This window comes from Ornithorhynchus anatinus, chromosome 1, assembly GCF_004115215.2.
Source record: "Ornithorhynchus anatinus isolate Pmale09 chromosome 1, mOrnAna1.pri.v4, whole genome shotgun sequence".
In the NCBI taxonomy this organism is placed as follows: domain Eukaryota; kingdom Metazoa; phylum Chordata; class Mammalia; order Monotremata; family Ornithorhynchidae; genus Ornithorhynchus; species Ornithorhynchus anatinus.
In genome coordinates, this window is record NC_041728.1 from 175,183,465 (window position 1) to 175,206,271 (window position 22,807).

The following is a 22,807-nucleotide window of genomic DNA, read 5'->3' on the forward strand; positions in this document are numbered from 1 at the left end:
AGACACAGTTCCTGTCCCACGTGGGGCTCACAGTTCCTGTCCCAGATGGGACTCACAGTTTAAGTAGGAGGGAGAACAGTTATTTTATGAGGCACAGAGGAGTTAAGTGACTTGCTCAAGGTTACACAGCAACCAATTTTCAGAGTCTGGATTCAAATTCAGGTCCTCTGACTCCCAGGCCCATGCTTTTTTTAGTAGAGCATATTCTTTTTTCTCCAAGTTCTCCTCATATATTGTTCTTTCCTTTTTTTTTAGTATTAAAAACCCCTGTGACTATTGTATTCATTTTTGTACATGATATTTGTTAAATGCTCACTATGTACCAAGCTCTGTTCTAAGTGGAGTGGTAAGTACAGATTAAGGTGGATACAATCCCTCTCCCATACGGGCTCACGGTCTAAGTAGAAGGGAGAACAGATATCATATCCCAAATTAGCAGGTGAGGAAACTGAAGCCCAGGGAAGTGAAGCGTCTTGCCCAAGGTCACACAGCAGGCAAGAGGCAGCACAGGATTAGAACTCAGGTCCTCTGGCTCCCCGGCCCATGCTTCATCCACTAGGCTACACTGTTTCCTCACACCCTCGTCAAACATTCGCAGATATGCCTGAATTCTCCCTACAGTTTTCCCCTTCCCGTGTCTGTTCAACTTTATTAATGGAGTCTCCACCCTCGCTTTTTATCTTCCATGCTGATTCACATATTTATCGATCCCGTCCTGTGTGCATGACACTTTATAGGATTGAATAAGAAAAGACAGGTCCTTTCCCTCATGAAGTCCACGCTTTAATGAATACACAACACATTCAACAAAACTCAGCTGTCTTGAAGTCAGACGCCCATTACAGTATTTACTAGGTGAAGTAAAGGGCAAATCTCCTCAAAATCCAATGCATTTTTAACATGGTGGGCAGAAAAAGCAGATGTCTACCAAAGCTCTTGCTATTTACTCCTTTTCGCTATTCGACACCCAGAAATGGAAACAGAATTTTCCTTTTCAAATGAAGCTCACAATGCAGAGGAAATGGAAGAATAAGGCTGCAGACACCTTTCCCCTCCCACCTCTTTCTCCTCCTTACAAGTGCTTGGAAATGATCAAGGTTTACTATATAACCTGCTGCAAATAACTTTTTTTAACCACCACCATCATTGGAGATATTTTACATATAAATGACTTGCCAATCTTAAAAGGAGCATAGAAAGTACAAATTATAGTAATATATGCAACACCCTGGACTAGTCACTGAAAATGTGATCTTTTATTTTAATGAGCTATGGCAATAGTGACAGACAATGGAATGAGAAGGCACTGAAACTTCTTTTGTCAAAGGGTTTAAAAACATGGATGGGGAAATGATCACAGAATAGGTTCTCGTAACAATTATCAGATCTTTATGCAATGATTTCCTTTGAATTTCGTATATTTCCAGTCAAGTAAGGGCTGTCATCACATGAAACATGCTTAGATCCTGAGCACAATACACCTCCAGGGAAACTAGACTAAAACCATTGACCTTGCTTAAACTTGTACATCAAGGATTACTACTCTGCCTAGAACCCCAAGGGAATAAAATGTGATAATGAATGAGTATGAGTTCAATGGCAGAGGATGGGTGTAACAATTTTCTATATAATACAATGGCTGGGAAATTGTCATTGACTGCCAGTCATTTATCACAGGGGCTTTTAGCTGAAATCGAACGCAGACGTGTTTGGAGCAAACATCAAAGTAAAATCTCCAAAAACAGAACCAATGTAAAACCTTAGACAAGAGTCGAGACAACAGAACCAAAAGAGAGGAAAGAAAGTATTTTTCAGTGGTGCGCAAAATCTTAGCAATTTCTCTTTTGCCAGGTTCATACACGACCTATTCATTCTAGCTTTTTTTGGTTTGGGTGATGGCGGAGAGGTAGAGTTATGCTTCCCTTCAAATAGGGCTATGTTGATCAAACCATCAATCAATCAATCAATGGTATTTATTGAGTGCTCATTATGTGCAGAGCACTGAACTAGGTGATTTGGGAGAGTAATAATAATAATAATAATGATAATAAAATAATGGTATTTGTTAAGGGCTTACTGTGTGCCTGTACTAAGCAATGCCAAGTACGAATACCATATAGTAGAACTGGTAAACTCAATCCCTGTCCTCAAGGGGCTTTCAGTCTATTGGAGGACACAGATATTAAAATAAATTACAGTTAGGGAAAAGAGCAGACTATAAGGATGTAAGGGGCCTTCCCCAATGAAGCCGTCTTTTCCCCGGCTTGCTCTCCCTTCTGCTTCATCTATGCACTTGGATCATTGACCCCTGGACATTTTATATTTGTCTCACCACCAACCCCACAGCACTGATGTATATACCTTTAAATGTTATATCATAAATTATTCCTATTAATGTCTGTCTCGCCCTCTAGACTGTAAGGTCACTATGGGTAGGGAACATGGCTGCTAATTTTGTTGAATTGCACTCTCTGAAGTGCTCAGCACAGTATACAGTGCTTACATAGTAAGCACTCAATAAATACCATTGATTGATGTGTATATAAGTGCAATGGAGTTGAGGTAGGGTGAGTATCAGAGAAGCAGTGTGGCTTAGTGGATAGAGCATGGGTTTGGGAGGCAGAAGGACCTGGGTTCTAATTCTGGATCTGCCACATGTCTGCCACATAGGATTTAGAACTGTTCTTTTTCTTCTTTCCTACACTGAGGGTTGTCTCCCTTCCCTTCCCCCTCCTCAGCACCTTCTCTCTTGGTTTCTGAGAACCCCTGCTTACAGTTCCCTCCCTAGACCCCCATCCTAATATGGGGCTAATATGAGAAGCAGCATCGTGGAGTGGATAGAGCACAGGCCTAGGAGTCAGAAGGTCATGGGTTCTGCCACTTGTCTGCTGTGTGACTTTGGCAAGTCACTTAACTTCTCTGTGCTTCATCTGTAAAATGGGGATTAAGACTGTGAGCCCCATGTGGGACATGAACTGTGTCCAACCTTATTACTTGTATCTTCCTCAGGGCTTAGAACAGTGCCTGGCACATAAGAGTTTAACAAATTCCATTAAAATAAAAACAGGAGGCAGAGAGTTCATCAAGAATGAGAGAAGCAGCGTGGCTCAGTGGAAAGAGCACAGGCTTGGGAGTCAAAGGTCATGAGTTCAAATCTCAGCTCTGCCACTTGTCAGCTGTGTGACTGTGGGCAAGTCACTTAACTTATCTGTGCCTCAGTTGCCTCATCTGTAAAATGGGGACGGAGACTGTGAGCCTCACGTGGGACAACCTGATTACCCTATATCAACCCTAGGGCTTAGAACAGTGCTCCACACATAGTAAGCGCTTAACAAATACCAACATTATTATCAAAGATGCTGACACAGTAGTCAAGGTGGGATAAGAAGAGTTCTTGGATCCGCATAGTAGTATTTTGGATCTGTTGGAAGGGGAAGATTTTAGATCACTGATTGCATCTTATAGAAATATATTTATTCTATATTCCTCTTTTCCAATAAATATGTTCCTATTTTCCCCACACCACAAAAGTAAGAAAACCAAACAGGTTTCAATGTAACTGTATCTCCATTAAAGGAAAGAGATCTGAAAAAGATGAACACTAGTGACATTTCAGAAATATTAGCCAGATAATGGCTTTAATGTGATGCAGTTGATAGCATCCTCACACGCCATAAAGGAAGTTACTTGTCAATATGATACTTACTGGTATGAGGATGAATTGATTGCTGATATATACTTAGCTATGCATACCACATTCCTTGTGGAAGCACTGTTTTAGATCCAGTAAGGATTATATCATAGTATTGAAGGCTCACACTGCTAATAAATCTTAAATTTCTGGTTAATGTATTATGCAATCTATAATTTTAGTTTTGATTCCTGGTCCCTTTTCAACTGAAAGACTTTCCTATATGAACCTCAAAATTGTGCCAGCTTAACTCTCTGATATCACAGTCAGTGTTATCTGATGAGATTTTAAGCTCTTTGTGTCTATTATATTAATAATTATATCATTTGCTAAGTGCTTACTTTGTTCCAGGCATTATTATTATATTACAATATTATATTACAATATAATATTGTTATATTGTATGCTCCCAAGTGCTCAGTACAGTGTTCTATACACAGTAATAACAATAATAATAATGATGGTATTTATTAAGTGCTTACTATGTGCCAAGCACTGTTCTAAGAGCTGAAAGCACTCAGTGAATACAGTCTACTGAATGACTGACCATATCTGCTATCTAGGTAGCCGAAATCCTCCAGCTACCCACACCCAGCCAGTTGTGGAATCTAGTTCAAAAAGAGGGCACCTGTCAAATATTTTTCAGCGTATGTTTCTCTATCAATTTAAATTAAAATACATGTTCTTTTAATGACCCCGAGGGACAAAGCCTGAATTGCCAACTACACAGCTTTTCAGGGAACTTAGGCACCCGTGACCTCCTAGGTCTGAAAATGCATTTGATTCTTTGACCTTCTTGTCACAGTACAGGACCTCTCTTTTTCATTTGTTCTACATGACTGAGTAGGGTAACCCACCTGTTCAGATATTTCCAGCTTTTCTTTTCCTGGTGAAGAGATTTACCATTCATAGGTAGAGAAGTTTACTGATGGAAGCAATTCTATAAATCAGAAAATAACTCTGGGTGCTATTTGAATTTTCATTATTATTTATCTTGAATTTTCACAATTAAGGACCCAAAGGACATTTCCCTCCCCAGAACCAACTGCCATAAGATCAATAATAAAGTAAGAATAGGGGAAGAAGAACTTAAGTGGGTGGAGGAGAGGAGAAGAAACACAGAGAGCTGAGAGAAATCTCTTGGCTTGATTTTTCTCTGAGTTCGTTATATTTCTAGGTCTCTATTTTTTCCTTAAAAAGAGACCTTAGAGAAAATGATCATATTTCTCTCTCCAAAAGTACCCTCTCCTACAGATGAATTTAGAATATATTTAATTTACGGATCCTCAGGTTCCTCATATTCAAAATATGATTTAAATACACGATCTTCTTCCCACTAAGACTGTGAACCCCATGAAGAACAGGGACTTTATTCAACCTGAATATTTTACCCCAGTTCTTAGCACATAGTGAGCACTTACAGTTAACAATCGAAATATTGTTATGAATACTGAAATGCACCCACGTCTTCAGTGGTATTTACTGAGCACTTAATGTGTGCAAAGCACTGTTCCAAGTGTTTAAAATGAGTGCTTAAAATGTCTGTAATGAGAGTAAAGCTATTTACAATTCACATCTTTATATTCAACAACTGATACTTTCTGAATAATCTCCTAATTAATGTTGACTTTCACTGACACTCTCCTCTTCTGAGTCTCCTCCTATCCCTCTAGCATCTCCTCAGGTAGTTTCTTGGGCTCCTCTCCAGCCTCCCCCCTGCTAAATTTGGGAGACCCTTAAGGTTCAGTTCTGGGTCCCTTTCTATTCTTCTTTTATACCCACTCCCTTGGAGAACTGATTCACTCCCAAGGCTTCAACTACCATCCCTGTGTGGATGCTTCCCAAATCTACATCTCTAGCCCTGATCTCCCTTCTTCTCTGCAGTCTCACATTTACTCCTGCCTTCGGAACATTTCTACTTGGACATCCTGCCGAAACTTCAAACTTAACGTGTTTAAAATGGCGCTAAATATCTTCCCACACAAGCCCTGTCCTCCTTTTGACTTTCCCATCACTATAGATAGCACCACCATCCTCCCTGTCTCACAAGCCCATAACCTTGGTGTTATCCTCGACTCATCTCTCTCATTCAACGCACATTTTCAATCTGTCTCCAAATCCTGTCAGTTCAACCTACACCCTTTTCTTTCCATCCTACATGCTAGTCAGTCAGTCAGTCGTATTTTTTGAGCACTTACTGTGTGCAGAGCATTGTACTAAGTGCTTGAGAGAGTACAATATAACAATGAACAGACACATTCCCTGCCCACAACAAGCTTACAGTCCAGAGGGGGAGACAGGCATGAATATAATCAATAAATTACAGATATGTAATTTGGGGCTGGCTGGGGGGAAAATGAATAAAGGAATCAAGTCAAGGTGACACGGAGGGGAATGGGAGAAGAGAAAAGGGGGAGTTAGGAAAGGCCCCTTGGAGGAGAAGTGCCTTGGATAAGGGGATAGCAGAAAAAAATGTGCTTTCTCTGCCTGCTGCAGAGTCCGGCACAATGAATCAGGACAACAAAGGAAAGTTGAAGTGCCCCTGTGTTCAGCCTGGGTTCATTCCTCCTGAACTTCACAGAATGCCCCAAATTCCTCTTCCCTGGCACCACTCCTTACTCAGAAGGTCCAGAGACTTTGACATTTAAACTATGTAGAGAGCAGGCCAAGAAGCTGTTTGAAGCACTGCTTTACGAGATCATCTTGGAGGATTTTGACTAACATTTCATTGAGCAAAATGTGCCAAAATGTCACAGAACACTTTCATTCTCATTTTCTTTTTCTCTCTCAACTATGATTTTTTTTTTCCCCAAGTCCAAGTGTAAAATGTATCCGCCAGCATCCGTTCTGTGTAACTCAGGTAACCAGGTATGCATTTCAGACCCAGACAGTAGATTATATCTTTGCTTCTTTAGAGCAGAGAAAGGGGATAACAGATGGTTCCAATTAAGAAACAGCAGGAGAGAAGACTTTGTTGGCTTTTTTTTTTTCTATTTTTTCAACTGATCAATTTGGGTCACAAGCAAACAGTTTTGTCTTATTTTCCATTTAGGGTTCAGTGAGGAGAGGGGACTGAGGATGCCCAGTTCTGTCAGAGGAGAGGTAGGACTCAGCATGCCTAGTCCAGACAAAAAAAATGGGGTATATAGAGCTGGACCTTTTGAAATAGCCATGATGGAATGTTGACTCAAGCATCCTCAAGGGGTGGAAAGCCAGAGCCCTATCACCTAAAGTAATTTATAGATGAAAAAAGAGAATTTCTCACAGGATTATTTCTAGGGGCTTGAATCAAATCCCATTTATGAGTTCAGATAATCACTGGTTATTCATTCACAGAAAACCTGGCTGCTTCTGCTTAACTAGTTTCTACATGTGAATGATTGTGTGGTTTTGTGGAGCAATTGAGGAGTTTCAGTGTGGGTCTCACGGTTTCAATTCCTCATATCTAGTCACCTAAGTTTCACTGGACATCGTTAGGATAATTTCCAAGGATAAGATATCTTTAGAGCAGTGCTGCTCTCTGATTTTCAGCATATCCTGTTAGTTTCGTCACTTGGGTGTGTTGTCTCTTTTTGTTCCCATGCACTCACCATTGTCATATTGATTAATGTGGGCCATCAGGATTGTGTTGTCACGTCAACTGATATTTGGAGACATATATGTACGTTCTCCCATTGACTGCCAGGAAGTTCTGGAGAATCAAGCAGCCTCAATTTAGTGATTCTAAAATTCTCTGAGTGCAAGCTTCTTTAAAAGAGGGATCATGTTTTTAGCCTCCATTGTACTTTTCTAATCAACAGTTACAGGATTTTACACATAGTAGATTTCAAATAAACCAAGTGACCCATTAATTGAGTGATTATTATTTTTTAATGGTATTTGTTAGGTGCTTACCGGGCACCGTATTAAGCACTGGGGTAGATATGAGGTAATCAGTTAGGATACAGTCCATGTCCCACATGAGACTCATAGTCATAAAGCACTTAATCAGCTCATCACATCCTACCTCACCTCACATCATCTACTGCACTCCTACCCACACACTCTGCTCCTCTAGTGCCAGCATGCTCACCGTCCCCTGATTTTGTCTGCTCATTCAATTATATTGATTGAGTGCTCACTGTATGCACAGCACTCTACTGAGCGCTTGGAAAATACAGTTCATCAATAAAGAGAGATAATTCCTGCCCACACTGGGTATACAGTCTAGAATGGGGGAGACAGATATTAAAACGAGTAAACAGGCATCAAAATAAATAAATAAATAAAAGTTTAGATTATATAAACATCAAAACAAGTAAACAGGCAGTCTCTCCACCAACTGTTTTCCCACATCCTCCTTCTAGGATGGAACTCCCTTCCCTTCCATGTACGCCAGACCACCACCATCTCATTCATTCATTCAATAGTATTTATTGAGCGCTTACTATATGCAGAGCACTGTACTAAGCGCTTGGAATGTACAAATCGGTAACAGATAGAGACAGTCCCTGCCCTTTGATGGGCTTACAGTCTAATCATGGGTTTACAGTCTAATCAAAGCATTGTTGAGGTCGCATCTCCTCCAAGAGGCCTTTCCCGATTAAGCTGTTTTCTCCCCCAGCTCACTCATTCCCTCATTTATTCATTCATTCAATCATATTTATTGAGTGCTTACTGTGCGCAAAGCACCATACTAAGCATGTGGAAAGTACAATTCAGCAACAAACGGAGACAATCCGTGCCCACAGTAGGTTCACAGTTTAGAAGTGGGGAGACAGACATCAAAACAAGAAAACAGGCATCAGTAGTATCAATATAAGTAAATAGAATTAGAGGTATATACACGTTATTTATATAAATGAATAGAATTATAACTATCTACATATATACACAAGTGCTATTGGGCGGGGAGGGGGGTAGAGCAAAGGGAGCAAGTCAGGATGATGGGAAGGGGAGGGGGAGCAGAGGAAAAGGGGGGCTTAGTATAGGAAAGGCTCCTAGAGGAGTGTCACCCTTCTGCTCTCCCTTCTGCATATCTATGCACTTGGATCTGTGACCTTTGTACATTAATAATCGCCCCACTTCCAAACCCACAATGCTTAAGAAGCAAAGAGAAATCTGAGGCACAGAGAATTTAAGCAGGTTGTCTAAGGTCACGCAACAAATAAGTGACAGAGCCAGGACTAGAACCCCTAGTTCTCTGACTTCCAGGCCCGTGCTCTTTCCACTAGGCCATGCTGCTTTCCTACCAGATTGTATTTGTCAATTATTAAGATTATTCTTGGGAAGTTAGCACTCTCATCATGTACTGTCAGTTTAATTCCATTTGTAATTTACTTCTTGATGTCATGTACTTAGAGGTTTGAAGCAGTCTTGTCTGTCTGTCTCCCCCGATTAGACTGTAAGCCCGTCAAAGGGCAGGGACTGTCTCTATCTGTTACAGATTTGAACATTCCAAGCACTTAATACAATGCTCTGCACATAGTAAGCGCTCAATAAATACTATTCAATGAATGAATTAATCTTCCCTCTATTTAAGCAAATAGTTTACTTCTTGATTTCAGTGGTTTCTATGTTTATTTTGACTTCAAATTGATTAACTCCTTATCTTCCCACCCAGGACCCAGCCCTCCCCCTGACTTAACCATCACTGTAGACAGCACCATCATCTTTCCTGTCTCACAAGTCCGTAACCTCGGTGTTATCCTTGCCTCCTCCCTCTCATTCAACACACATATTCAATCTGTTACTAAATCCCATCTCTTCAAGCTTCACAACATAACTAAAATCCACTCTTTCCTCTCCATCCAAACTGTTACCACATTTCATTCATTCATTCATTCAATAGTATTTATTGAGCGCTTACTATGTGCAGAGCACTGTACTAAGCGCTTGGGATGAACAAGTCGGCAACAGATAGAGACAGTCCCCGCCGTTTGACGGGCTTACAGTCTAATCGGGGGAGACGGACAGACAAGAACAATGGCACTAAACAGCGTCAAGGGGAAGAACATCTCGTAAAAACAATGGCAACTAAATAGAATCAAGGCGATGTACAATTCATTAACAAAATAAATAGGGTAACGAAAATATATACAGTTGAGTGGACGAGTACAGTGCTGTGGGGATGGGAAGGGAGAGGTGGAGGAGCAGAGGGAAAAGGGGAAAATGAGGCTTTAGCTGCGGAGAGGTAAAGGGGGGATGGCAGAGGGAGTAGAGGGGGAAGAGGAGCTCAGTCTGGGAACGCCTCTTGGAGGAGGTGATTTTTAAGTAAGGTTTTGAAAAGGGAAAGAGAATCAGTTTGGCAGAGGTGAGGAGGGTGGGCATTCCAGGACCGCGGGAGGACGTGACCCAGGGGTCGACGGCGGGATAGGCGAGACCGAGGGACGGCGAGGAGGTGGGCGGCAGAGGAGCGGAGCGTGCGGGGTGGGCGGTAGAAAGAGAGAAGGGAGGAGAGGTAGGAAGGGGCAAGGTGATGGAGAGCCTTGAAGCCTAGAGTGAGGAGTTTTTGTTTGGAGCGGAGGTCGATAGGCAACCACTGGAGTTGTTTAAGAAGGGGAGTGACATGCCCAGATCGTTTCTGCAGGAAGATGAGCCGGGCAGCGGAGTGAAGAATAGACCGGAGCGGGGCGAGAGAGGAGGAAGGGAGGTCAGAGAGAAGGCTGACACAGTAGTCTAGCCGGGATATAACGTTTAACCAAGCACTGATCCTATCCCACCTTGATTGCTGGATCGGCCTCCTTCCTCACCTCCAGGCCTCCTGTCTCTCGCTACTCTAATCCTTGCTTCACTCTGATGCCGGATCATTTTTCTAAAAAAAAAGTTCAGGCCATGTTTTTCCACTTCTCCAGAACCTCCAGCAATTGCCCAATCACCTCCGCTTCAAGAAAGAAACTCCTTACCATCAGCTTTAAAGCACGCAGTCACCTTTCCCCCTCCTACAACATCTCACTACTCTACTAACACAACCCAGTTCACATACTTTGCTTCTCTAATGCCAACCTTTGCACTGTGCCTCAATCTCGTCTATCTCACGTCGACCTCCCGCCCACATCCTATCTCTGGCCTGAAACACCCTCACTCTTCATATGCTACAGATAATTACTCTCCCCCACTTCAAAGCTTCCCTGAAGACCTATCTCCTCTGAGAGGCTTTCCCTAAGCCCTCATTTCCTCTTCTCCCACAACTTTATGCTTCTCTCTGACTTGTTCCCTTTATTTATCCCCCCTCCCAGCCCCACAGCCCTTATGTGCATATCCATAATTCATTTACTTATACTAATGTCTGTCTCTCCCACTAGAATGTAAGCTCATTGTGGGAAGGGAATGTGTCTGTTTTGTTGTGTTTAATCACCCAAATGCTCTGCACACATAAAGTGTTCAATAAATACAATTGATAGATTGATTCATTCATTCATTTGCACATAATAAACACTTAACAAATACCATCCTTATTTGGGAGATGGATCTTGTGCTTTCAAAATTAGCCAACTGCTTTATTTTTTGGTGACGGGAGCTGGGAAGGGGGATTGGAGGGGGTGGGGGGAAGAAACTGCACCTGTGTTCATAGTGATGGTTTTGCTCAAACTGCAGTACTGTCTTCAAAAGTGTTGGAGAACACTCAGTCTGACCTGTAATATAAATATGTCCTTCGATCCTTTCATTTAAAGATGAAGTCACTGACAGTGAGACTGCATCCATGACTGTGTCTTTGTTTGAGAATCTCTTGCATATTTACACACTTGATCCAGGTAAATACAGCAGTGCATTTTTCTATTCCCTTTTTCATACAGGTGATGTGGAGGTGGACAAAGAAGACTGAGAAACAGAGTGGGTTAGTGGCAAGAGCACTAGGTTGGGAGTCAGAGGATGTGGGTTCTAATCCCTTCCCTGCCACTTGTCTGCTGTGTGACCAACTTAACTTCTCTGTGCCTCAGTTACCTCATCTGTAAAATGGGGATTAAGACTGTGAGCCCATTGTGAAACAACCTGATTATGTTGTACCTACCCCAGCACTTAGAACAGTGCTTGGCACATAGTAAGCACTTAACAAATGCCATAATTATTTATTATTACTAAGTCAAGAGTGCTGTAATGATGATGATGTTGATATTTGTTAAGCACTTACTATGTGCCAAGCACCATTCTAAGCGCTGGAGTAGATACAAAGTAATTGAGTTGTCCCACATGGAGCTCACAGTCTTAATCCCCATTTTAAAGATGAGGTAACTGAGGCGCAGAGAGGTAATGTGACTTGCCCAAAGTCACACAGCTGATACGTGGCAGAGCTGGTATTAGAACCCACAACCTGACTCCCAAGCCCCTGCTCTGTCCACTAAGCCACACTGCTCCCACTGTAATAGTAAAATCATTCCCTATTCATTATCACTGGACTTTTTCATTCAATTGTATTTATTGAGCTCTTACTGTGTGCAGAGCACTGATGACTATATGGCTGACACTGCTTCTGCTTGAATGGCCTACTGGTCTACCTTACTGTTCACAGGAAATGGATTATCTGTATTCTCATCCAAGTTCTAGTAAGGACTTTGCAGGCCAATGATACTTAGTGGATCCATTTTTCTTTTCAAACTGGCATATGGTGTGAAGTGAATATTTCAGTCATGCGTAACTGACATGGAGGAAATTAAAAAGGTAAGATTGGACTATTAATGATTATAGCTTCAGGAGAGACTTGTATTCACAGAAGATCCCTGGACGTCATTGAGTCAGCCATGTTTGAGTCATTTCACTTTTGAAGATTTCCTTGATGGTGTTGCTTTTGAAAGAATGTGGCTGACTAATTATTCCAATAAACCAACTCAAGGCTTGATGCTATTTTCTGCTTCCTGAATCTACTGCACCAGAGTTGACATTGATGTCGTGTTTACTCCTTAATTTTTTACTGCGGGTAAGTTCTCACCCTCAAACCAATTCCCTGGGTTCACATTTATTCTGGAACTTGAAATCTCCTCAATCTAATATTTACCTCGGACTTTTAGAGAATTGAAGCTCTCAGCAGTCTGTGTGCTGACAAAAACCCAAAGATTTCTGAATTAAGAAGTGGTATGTGAGTTTGTGTGTGTCTACCTGTACGCGGCATGGCATAGTGGCAAGAACATGGGCTGGGGAGTCAGAGGATGTGGGTTCTAATCCTACTCCACTTGTCTGCTGGGTGATGTTGGGCGAGCTGATTAATTTATCTGTGCCTCAGTTACCTAATCTGTAAAATGGGAATTAAGAGTGTGAGCCTCACTTTGGGCAACCTGATTACTTTGTGTCTATCCTAGTGCTTAGAGCAATGCTTGGCAAATAGATCTTAACAAATGCCATTATTATTATGCATACATAAACACAGGAAATACTGAATGAATACAAATGTGTGTGTGTGTGTGTGTGTGCGTGTGTGTGTGTTTAACCAGTGCCATCCTCTTCCAGGTAAAGTTTATTCTTGAAGAAATTTCCTTTGGGTGAAATTCTCCTTTGAATATGTTCATGCTTGTATGTGTGAATACACTAAGTACACATTTAGTCCATAGAATTTAATCAACAAATTAATGTTTAAACCCTACTCTATGTCAACTAACAAAGATAAAATAAATTTTCCATTCATTCAATCGTATTTATTGAGCACTATGTGCAGAACACTGTACTAAGTGCTTGGAATGTACAATTCGGCAACAGAGACAATCCCTGCCCAACTATGGGCTCACAGTCTTGTTGAATGTATAAAAGCATGAGTTCAAGAAGTCACGAGGAACAAAAGCATGGTTAACACTGTGTGTGTGTGTGTGTGTGTGTGTGTGTGTGTGTGTGTGTGTGTGTGTGTGTTGCCTCTGCCTTTGGGCCTAACATTCAAAAGCTCAATACAAGAAATGATTTTAAGAAATGAGGTGAAGTTGAGCTCATTACAAGTAAAATGTGCATTCTACCAGGAATTTGAAGTAATATTTAGAATGAATTCATTTGGTTAGCAATTTACTTGTTTTGTTTATTACATTTTTGTCTGCCACAGAACAATTTCACAATATTTATTTAGTAATTATGAATTGCTAAGTGATTTCCAAAGATATGCATTAATTAATTTGTGACGAGCAGAAATAAATAGCTTGTATACTTTGATTCCACAGTTCAAAATTACTAAGACATTCTTTTCTTATGTGTAAAGAGCAGAAACTTAGCACACATTTTAACATCATAGTAGTGTGCATTAACCAAGAAGCTCATATACTCCACCACATGCACCAAGACAGCTTTAACAATCAACCAATCAATTATATTTAATGAGAACTCACTGTGTGCAGAGCACTATACTTGGAAAACTTAGGCTTACGGAAGAACAGTACTGTCATAAGCCCGTCTCACGCCATCAGGTACTTACTCTATAAGTCCATCCCTTGTCATTCATTCAGTCATATTTATTGAACACTTACCGTGTGCCGAGCACGATACTAAGCACTTGGAAAGTGCAATTCAGCAACAAAGAGAGACAATACCTGCCCACAAAGAGGTTACAGTGTGTCAGACACTTCTCTTAAATGTCTGTCCCTGTCTTACATGGTCAGGCACTTATTCTGTAAATCCATCCCTGGTCCTATCAGGCACCTATCCTATAGATTCATTCATTCATTCAATGATATTTATTGAATGCTGACTAAGTGCAGAACACTGTACTAAGTGCTTAGAATGTACAATTCGGCAACAGATAGAGACAATCCCTGTCCAGTGACGGGCTCACAGTCATCCCTTGGGGATCAACCTCCCCCTACTCTCCCATCAGGCACTCAATGACAAGTCAAACCACAGTGAAACTAAACCACCGCTGTATATAGCAGAAAGTTTTATTTAATTCTTAGTCTTATTGAAGGGGGGAAACGCAATCACAGATTAGCTACCCATCTGAGTGTTTTCCCCGTGTTCATGCAGATGGTCAGAGAAGCAACGTGGCTCAGTGGAAAGAGCACGGGCTTGGGAATCAAAGAATGTGGGTTCTAATCTCAGCTCTGCCATTTGTCTATTGTGTGACCCTGGGCAAGCCACTTATCTGTACCTCAGTTACCTGATCTGTAAAATGGGGATTAAGACTGTGAGTCCAAGTGGGACAATGTGATTACTTTGTATCTAACCCAGCACTTTGAACAGTGCTCGGCAAATAACTGCTTAAAATATTATAATCATTATTATTATTGTCCCATGGTGGAGGAGTTGGAGGAGTCTGGCTACCCGCAGCATGTCGTCCTGGCTCAAGTCTTAGGTGGTTCTCTGCAGCTGTGCTGTAGTGGGCCTGGGTCTTAGGTGGTTTTCTACCACCTTCAGGGGTCTGGTTCTTAGCTCATGGAGACAGTTCTGTTTCAGTTGTTCAGTCACAGGTCTTAGGTGATACTGCTCCCATGGTCCAGTTCTTAGCTCAAGGAGACCGACATGGTTCAAGCTGGGGGTGGTTTAGCTGTTGCCCAGAGTCCAGTTCTTAGGTCATGGCCACCACCTTGTTTCAGCTGTTCGGCTGACCCATCTTAGCTGATTAGCTGATTTATGGCAGAGATTCCTCAGGGGCATTGAAGAGCCCATACCAGAATGGCTTCTCCCAATCGATGATCATGGAGATGCTTTACTCACCCTTACTGACAAGAAAGTCGAGGGTGTAGGTGATTTGTGCAGATTTGGGGACAAGACCATGAGGCCCGTCGTGTTAGCTGAGGTACCCCATGGAATAGGATAATGGCAGCACTATAGGGAACCTACGAGGGCCCCGGGGAGGTTCCATACACCCACATTCCATGGAAGAACCTAGATGAGGCACAACAGAGATTGGGCGTCCTGGGTTTTGCGTGGGTTTTTCTGAAGCCCACTGGCATCTGGGGAGGAGTTTGACCTAGACCCTGAACAAGCCCCCCTTAAGAAGGCAATGCTGAGGACCATAGTTCAACTCACCCATGGCTTCTCTTGAGTACCCTGGCCAATGGCCTAAAAGAACTAGGGACGGAGACATACAGAAGTGGACTTAAGGCAGGCTGAGGCACTCAAAGGGCACAGAGAAGGCACACAGGAAGCAGCGGAGGGAAGAATTGGCCAAGAGAGCTAGCAAGCTACGACACCAGAAGCACCAGATCATAATGACCAATGTCCGCAAATCCCTGGAAGTCAGAAGGACCTGGGTTCAAATTCCAGCTCTGCCATTTGTGTACTGTGTGACCTTGTACAAGTCATATCATTTCCCCTGCCTCAGTTACCTCATCTGTACAAGCACTTAGTACAGTGCTCTGCAGCGCTCAGTAAATACTATTGAATGAATAAAATGGGAATTAAGACTGTGAACCCCCATGTGGGACAGGGACTGTATGCAACTTGATACATCTGTATCCATACCAGCTCTCAATATAGTGCCTTGCACTAGTAAGTGCTTAACAAGTACTATAAAATCAAAATTAAATGAGGTTAGAGAAGAAAGGAACAGTCCCGATGATCAACCCTGAGGGCAGCCAGTGATGGCGTTTGCAGACAACGGCCCCTCAGAAATACCGGATATGAGTCACGATACACTGAGCAGCGGTATAATGACATTCTAGAGAAACGTTGGTGGAAAAGGGCGAGGGGCCTAGCCAGGGCAGAGAGAAGATCCCCTCTGGAGCAGAACCTACTGTACTGACTCCATGGACGTCAAGCATGTTCAGATTTTAGCTCTCTCATTCACCCCACACATCCAATCTGTCACCAACGCCTGCCAGTCTCACCTTTACAGTATTGCCAAGATCCACACTTTCCTCTCCATCCAAACGGCTATCGTGCTGGTACAAACTCTCATAATATCCCGGCTGAATTATTGTGTCAGTCCTCTCTCTGATCTCCCTTCCTCCTGTCTCTCCCCACTCCAGTCTACTCTTCATTCCACTGCCTGGATCATCTTCTTGCAGAAACACTCTGGGCATGTCACTCCCTTCCATAAAAACCTCCAGTGGTTGCCTGTCAACCTCCGCATGAAACAAAAACTCCTCACTCTTGGCTTCTAGGGTCTCCATCACCTTGCCCCCTCCTACCTCACCTCCCTTCTCTCTTTCTACTGCCCACCCCGCACGCCCCACTCCTTTGCCGCCCACCTCCTCACTGTCCCCCGTTCACGCCTATCCCGCCCACGTCCTACAGCTGTCCTGGAATGCCCTATCTCCTCAGCTCCACCAAACTAACTCTCTTCCCCTCTTCAAAGCCCTACTGAAAGCTCACCTCCTCCAAGAGGCCTTCCCTGACTGAGCTAGCTACCTCTTTTCCTTCTGCTCCCCTCCACCCTCTGCTCCCCCCACACCTCCCCTCAGTTAAGCCCCCTTTCCCTCTGCTCCTCCCCCTCCTCCTTCCCCTCCCCTCATCACTGTGCTTATTTGTATATATTTTTTATTACCCTATTTATTTTGTTAATGAGGTGTACATCCCTTTGATTCTATTTATCATGATTACGTTGTCTTGTTTTTGTCTGTCTCCCCCGATTAGACTCTGAGCCCATCATTGGGCAGGGATTGTCTCCATCTGTTGCCCGAATTGTACATTCCAAACAATTAGTACAGTGCTCTGCACACAGTAGGCACTTAATAAATACTATTGAATGAATGAATGAATGAATGAATGAATGAAGTTTTCCAGTCACTCAGGGGAACTCTGGACTCTGCATGACTAGGCCATAATAATAATTCATTCAATAGTATTTATTGAGTGCTTACTATGTGCAGAGCACTGTACTAAGCCCTTGGAATGAACAAGTCAGCAACAGATAGAGAAGTCCCTGCCATTTGACGGGCTTACAGTCTAATTGGGGGAGACAGACAAAAACAAGACAACGTAATCATGATAAATAGAATCAAAGGGATGTAATAATAATGTTGGTATTTGTTAAGCACTTACTATGTGCCAAGCACTGTTCTAAGCGCGTGGGTAGATACAGGGTAATCAGGTTGTCCCATGTGAGACTCACAGTCTTCATCCCCATTTTACAGATGAGATCACTGAGGCCCAGAGAAGTGAAGTGACTTGCCCACAGTCACACAGCTGACAGGTGGCAGAGCTGGGATTTGAACCCATGACCTCTGACTCCCAAGCCCGGGCTCTTTCCACTGAGCCACGCTGCTTCTCCAGCAAATGCTTTTCCAGCCATGTGGCACGTAACACTTGGATCAGACATATGATTGTAGTCAAGGTTTCCTGCCCATCAGGGACCCCCAGAACACCTTAATCAATCAGTTGGTGGTATTTATTGAGCATTTACTATGTGCAGAACATGGTACTAAGCACTTGGGAGAATACCACAGAATTAGCAGATTAGCATAAGACGCTTACACCATCAGAGAAGAGTAGTGGATAGAGCACAGGCCTGGGAGTCAGAAGGTCATGGATTCTAATCCTGTCTCTGCCTCTTGTCTGTTGTGTTACCTTGGACAAATCATTTCACTTCTTAGTGCCTCAGTTACCTTGTCTGTAAAATGGGGATTGAGACTGTGAGACACATGTAGGAGAGGGGCTGTGTCCAACCCAATTTGTTTGTATCCACCCTAGCTCTTAGTACAGTGCCTGGCACATAGTAAGCACTTAACAAAAAGCACAATTATTATGATTATTATTATTATTATTATCATGTGTCAACTCTATTGTACTTCCCCAAGTGTAAGAGCTCAGTAATTGCCACTGATAGTTTGATTGATCAGTTGTCCCAGCTCTGTCATCGGCCTGCTGTGTCTCTTTGGTGTGCAAGACACTTAAAAATAGCTCTTTCTCAGTTTCCTTACCTATAAAAGAGAACTAAGATACCTGTTCTCCCTACCTCTTAGATTGTTAGCCCACTCTCTCTAACCAGGCTAGCTTGTATCCATCCACACTTAGCCCAGGCCGTTCCAAAGCAGCATGGTGTAGTGGAGAGATCTCATATCTGGGAGTCAGAAGGTCATGTGTTCTAATCCTGTCTCTGTCCCTTGGCTGCTGTGTGACCTTGGGCAAGTCTCGTCACTTCTCTGTGTCTTGGCTACCTCATCTGTAAAATGGGGATTGAGACTGTGAGCCCTATGTGAGACAGGACTGTTTCCAACGCTATTTGTTTGTGTCCATCCCAGTGCTTAGTACAGTGGCTGGCACATAGTAAGCTCTTAAAATATGCCATAATTATCATCATTATTATTATTATTACCATAAGCACTTAATTACTACTGGGATGGTTGGTGAAGGGAGGAAGAGTGGGGACTCCCAGTTTTAATCACTCAGCTGCCGGAATATTCCCAAGAACCATTTACCCTCAACCTTGATATCGAGATGAGCCAGCCTAGGGCATTTTGGGGACATCAGCTGTGCAGTGAATCATTCAATCCATCGGTCGTATTGACTGAGTACCTTCTGTGTGCAGAGCACTGTAATAAGTGCTTCGGGGAGGTAGACGAGATTCCTTTGAAGAGAAGAAGCAAAAATGGCCAGCACATTCACCTAACACCAGCTTCTTCTCCTGAGAGAGGATGGACTGGTAAGACAAGATACATGATGGCAGGAAGTAGACTCAACCTCCTAGCTGGTCTCTTCCATCCCCAACAACTGTAATTGAGAAACAGCATGGCTCAGTGGAAAGAGCCTGGGCTTGGGAGTCAGAAGTCAGGGGTTTGAATCCCGGCTCTGCCACTTGTCAGCTGTGTGACTGTGGGCAAGTCACTTCACTTCTCTGTGCCTCAGTTACCTCATCTGTATAATGGGGATTAAGACTGGGAGCCTCACATGGGACAACCTGATTACCCTGTATCTACCCCAGTGCTTAGAACAGTGGTCTGCACATAGTAAGCGCTTAACAAATACCAACATTATTATTATTATTAATCTATGTCATTGGACAAGTTGTAATGAAACATCCCTGAGTCACCCTAGTGTTTCCCATTTCAAAAAAGATGAATCAGCTTCTTCATTTCTCCATCTGTCTGGGAGAAACAGTTAGGGATTTTAGCATTCAAAGGAGAGCAATTCTATCATTTACTAAGGTCAGTATACAGAGGGTACATGTTGAAGAAATGGAGCGCATAATCAGGATTTCACTCGACAAATGAAGGTTATTGACCATTTAACAATGACTGTGCAACTGGATGGTATATGTTCTTTTTTTCCTGCTTATATTCAACAGCAGAAAAAAAGACCATTCTGCAGGAGTCGAAGGTATGATAGACAGCTAAATGAGTCACGCTTACTGTTCTTATTTTAAAAATGAAATTTGGTATATTAATGAATATCATTTAATCATAAAGACCCTGGGTGAAATAATGCAAATGTGGGAAACCAAGGAATGACTAACTGCGGGGATTTTGAGTCAGCTGCCTGAGTTGATTGGCAGTTATTTCTGATGTGTTTTTATTGGAGGGGGGATAATGTCAGTAGGAGATGAGGTTTCCCAGAATCCTAAAAGTGAGAGCACCCCTTACTTGCCAATACCAATGAAACCATAAAGAAAGGAGCAGTCAGTCAATCAGTCAATCATATCGATGAGGACTTATCATGTCTGGAAAACCATACCAAGGTCCTGTGATAGTTACAGCTAAATAGAGTTCACTGAAACTGTCCTCTCCTGGTTCTCCTCCTATCTCTCTGGCCACTCATTCTCAGTCTCTTCTGAAGGCTCCTCCACCGTCTCCCAACCCCTAACTGTAAGATTCTGTCAAAGTTCAGTTCTGAGTTCCCTTCTATTCTCCATCTACTCTCACTCCCTTGAAGAACTCATTCGTTCCCATGGCTTCAACTCTAAGAAGATTGAGAAGCAGCAGGACTTAGGGGAAAGATCACAGGCGTGGGAGTCAGAGGTCATGGGTTCTAATCCTGGCTCTGTCATTCGTCAGCTTGGTGACTTTGGACAAGTCGCTTCACTTCTCTGTGTCTCATTTACCTCGCCTGTAAAATGGGGATTAAGACTGTGAGCCCCATGTGGGACAACCTAATAACCTTGTATTTATCCCAGAACTTAGAACAGTGCTTGGCACATGGTAAGTGCTGAACAAATACCAGGAAAAAAAATAACTATCACCTCTATGTAGATGATTCCTTAAACCCTCCTGCCTTCAAGACATCTCTCTTTGGATGCCTTACTGTCACCTCAAATTTTACATTCGCAAAAAGAGAATGCTTTATCTTCCCACCCAAACTCTGTCCTTCCCCTGACTTTCCTATTACTGTAGACAGCACCACCATGCTTCCTCTCTGACAAGCCTGTAACCTTGGCGTTATCCTTGAATCCTTTCTCTCAACCACATATTCAATCCATCACTAAATTCTGTCAGTTCAACTTGCGTAACAGCACTAAAATCTGCCATTTCCTCTCCATCTAAACAGCTATCATGTTAATCTAACCATTTAGCCAATCCCACCTGGATTACTACATAATAATAATAATAATTATGGTATTTGTTAAGCGCTACTATGTGCCAAGCACTGTTCCAAGTGCTGGGATAGATACAAGGTTATCAGGTTGTCCCACATGGGGCTCACAGTCTTAATCCCCATTTTACAGACGAGGTAAATGAGACACAGAGAAGTGAGGTGACTTGCTCAAAGTCACCCAGCAGACAGGTGGTGGAGCCGGGATTAGAACCCACATCCTCTGACTACCAAGCCCGTGGTCCTTCCACTAAACCATGCTGTTCCTCTACTTCATCAGCAGTATTCACTGACTATGAACTGTGCGCAGAATACACGATCCCTGCCAGTGACACCCTTACTGTTCAACAGGGGAAAACAGACACTGAGGTACATTACAGGTAAGGGAAAGCAATAGTGTGTACAGATGTATACAGAAGTGTTATGGGGAGATAGAGAGTACCCAGGAACTAAGGTGATACTGAAGTAGGGTATTTGGGTAATAAGGGTAATTGTACTTATGGTGTTTGCTAAACACTTACTATGTGCCAAGCACTGTGCTAAATGCTAGGGTGAATATCATACAATCAGATCAAGTTCTCTCTCATAAAGTGTTCACAATTTAAGAGGGAGGAAGAACAGATACCTAATTCCCATTTTCCAGATGAGGAAACAGAGGCACAGAGAAGTCAGACAGCTTGTAAGTGATGGATCTGGGGAAAAGAAACCAGGTCCTCTGACTCCCAGGCCTGTCCACTGAGCCTGCCTCCCCCCCCGTCTTGGGAAATAAAGTGTAGGGTTATGAGAAATTCATCAACAAAGGCCTCCTGGAGGATTCAATTGCCTTCATAATGAATTGTTTATCTTCAACGTATGTCAAGGCAAAGAAATGTTAAGCCCAAGGAAGCCAAATCATCTGGTCTTGTTCCAACTCCTTCCTAATTTAAACTTGTGTTGAGTGTTTCACTGGGATGATCATCACTATCTGTTATTTATAGATTATTTATTTTTCATGCATCCTTATGGTCACTCTTCCACACTATGATTTTCTTCCTTATGTGGGCACTGCTCCCAACTCTGCCATTAAAATTGTCTGTTTTAATTAGTTCATGCAGCATTGAAGATCTTGCATTGAGCTTGCTTTAAATCTTTGTATGGACATTCCTTTTCTTCACTGCAGATTTTCATTGAGAGGACCACATGTTCATGATGGTGACTAAGCCTTTTATTTTGGGAAGCAAGCATCACGATTGTCTGTCCGTCAGTTAGTCAATTTATTGAGCACTTACTGGGTGCAGAGCACTGTCCTAAGCCCTTGGGAGAGTATAAGAACATAACAGGCACATTCCCTGCCCACAATGAGCTTACGGTCTAGAGGGGTCACATATAAACCTGGGTGGGTTTAGCAAGCTTGATATTAGTGTTACCTTATTGAGAATCCAAATCTTGATAGGTGTCATTTTAAAGAAGAAAGGCCTCTACAAATAATGAAAATAATAATAATAACAATAATTATGTACTTACTATATTTATCACTGTGCTAACCACGAGAGTAGATACAATCCAATCAGATCGGTGCCATTCCCCATCCCACAAAGAATTCACAACCTAAGGGGTGAGAAAGCATATATTGAATTGCCATTTTACAGAGGGGGAAACTGAGGCCCAGTGAACTTAAGTGACTTACCCAAGGTCACACAGTAGGCAAGTGGCAGAGCTGGTATTAGAACCCCAGGCTTGTGGCTCTCTGGCCCATGTTTTTTCTAAGCAACGAAGCTGCTTAAA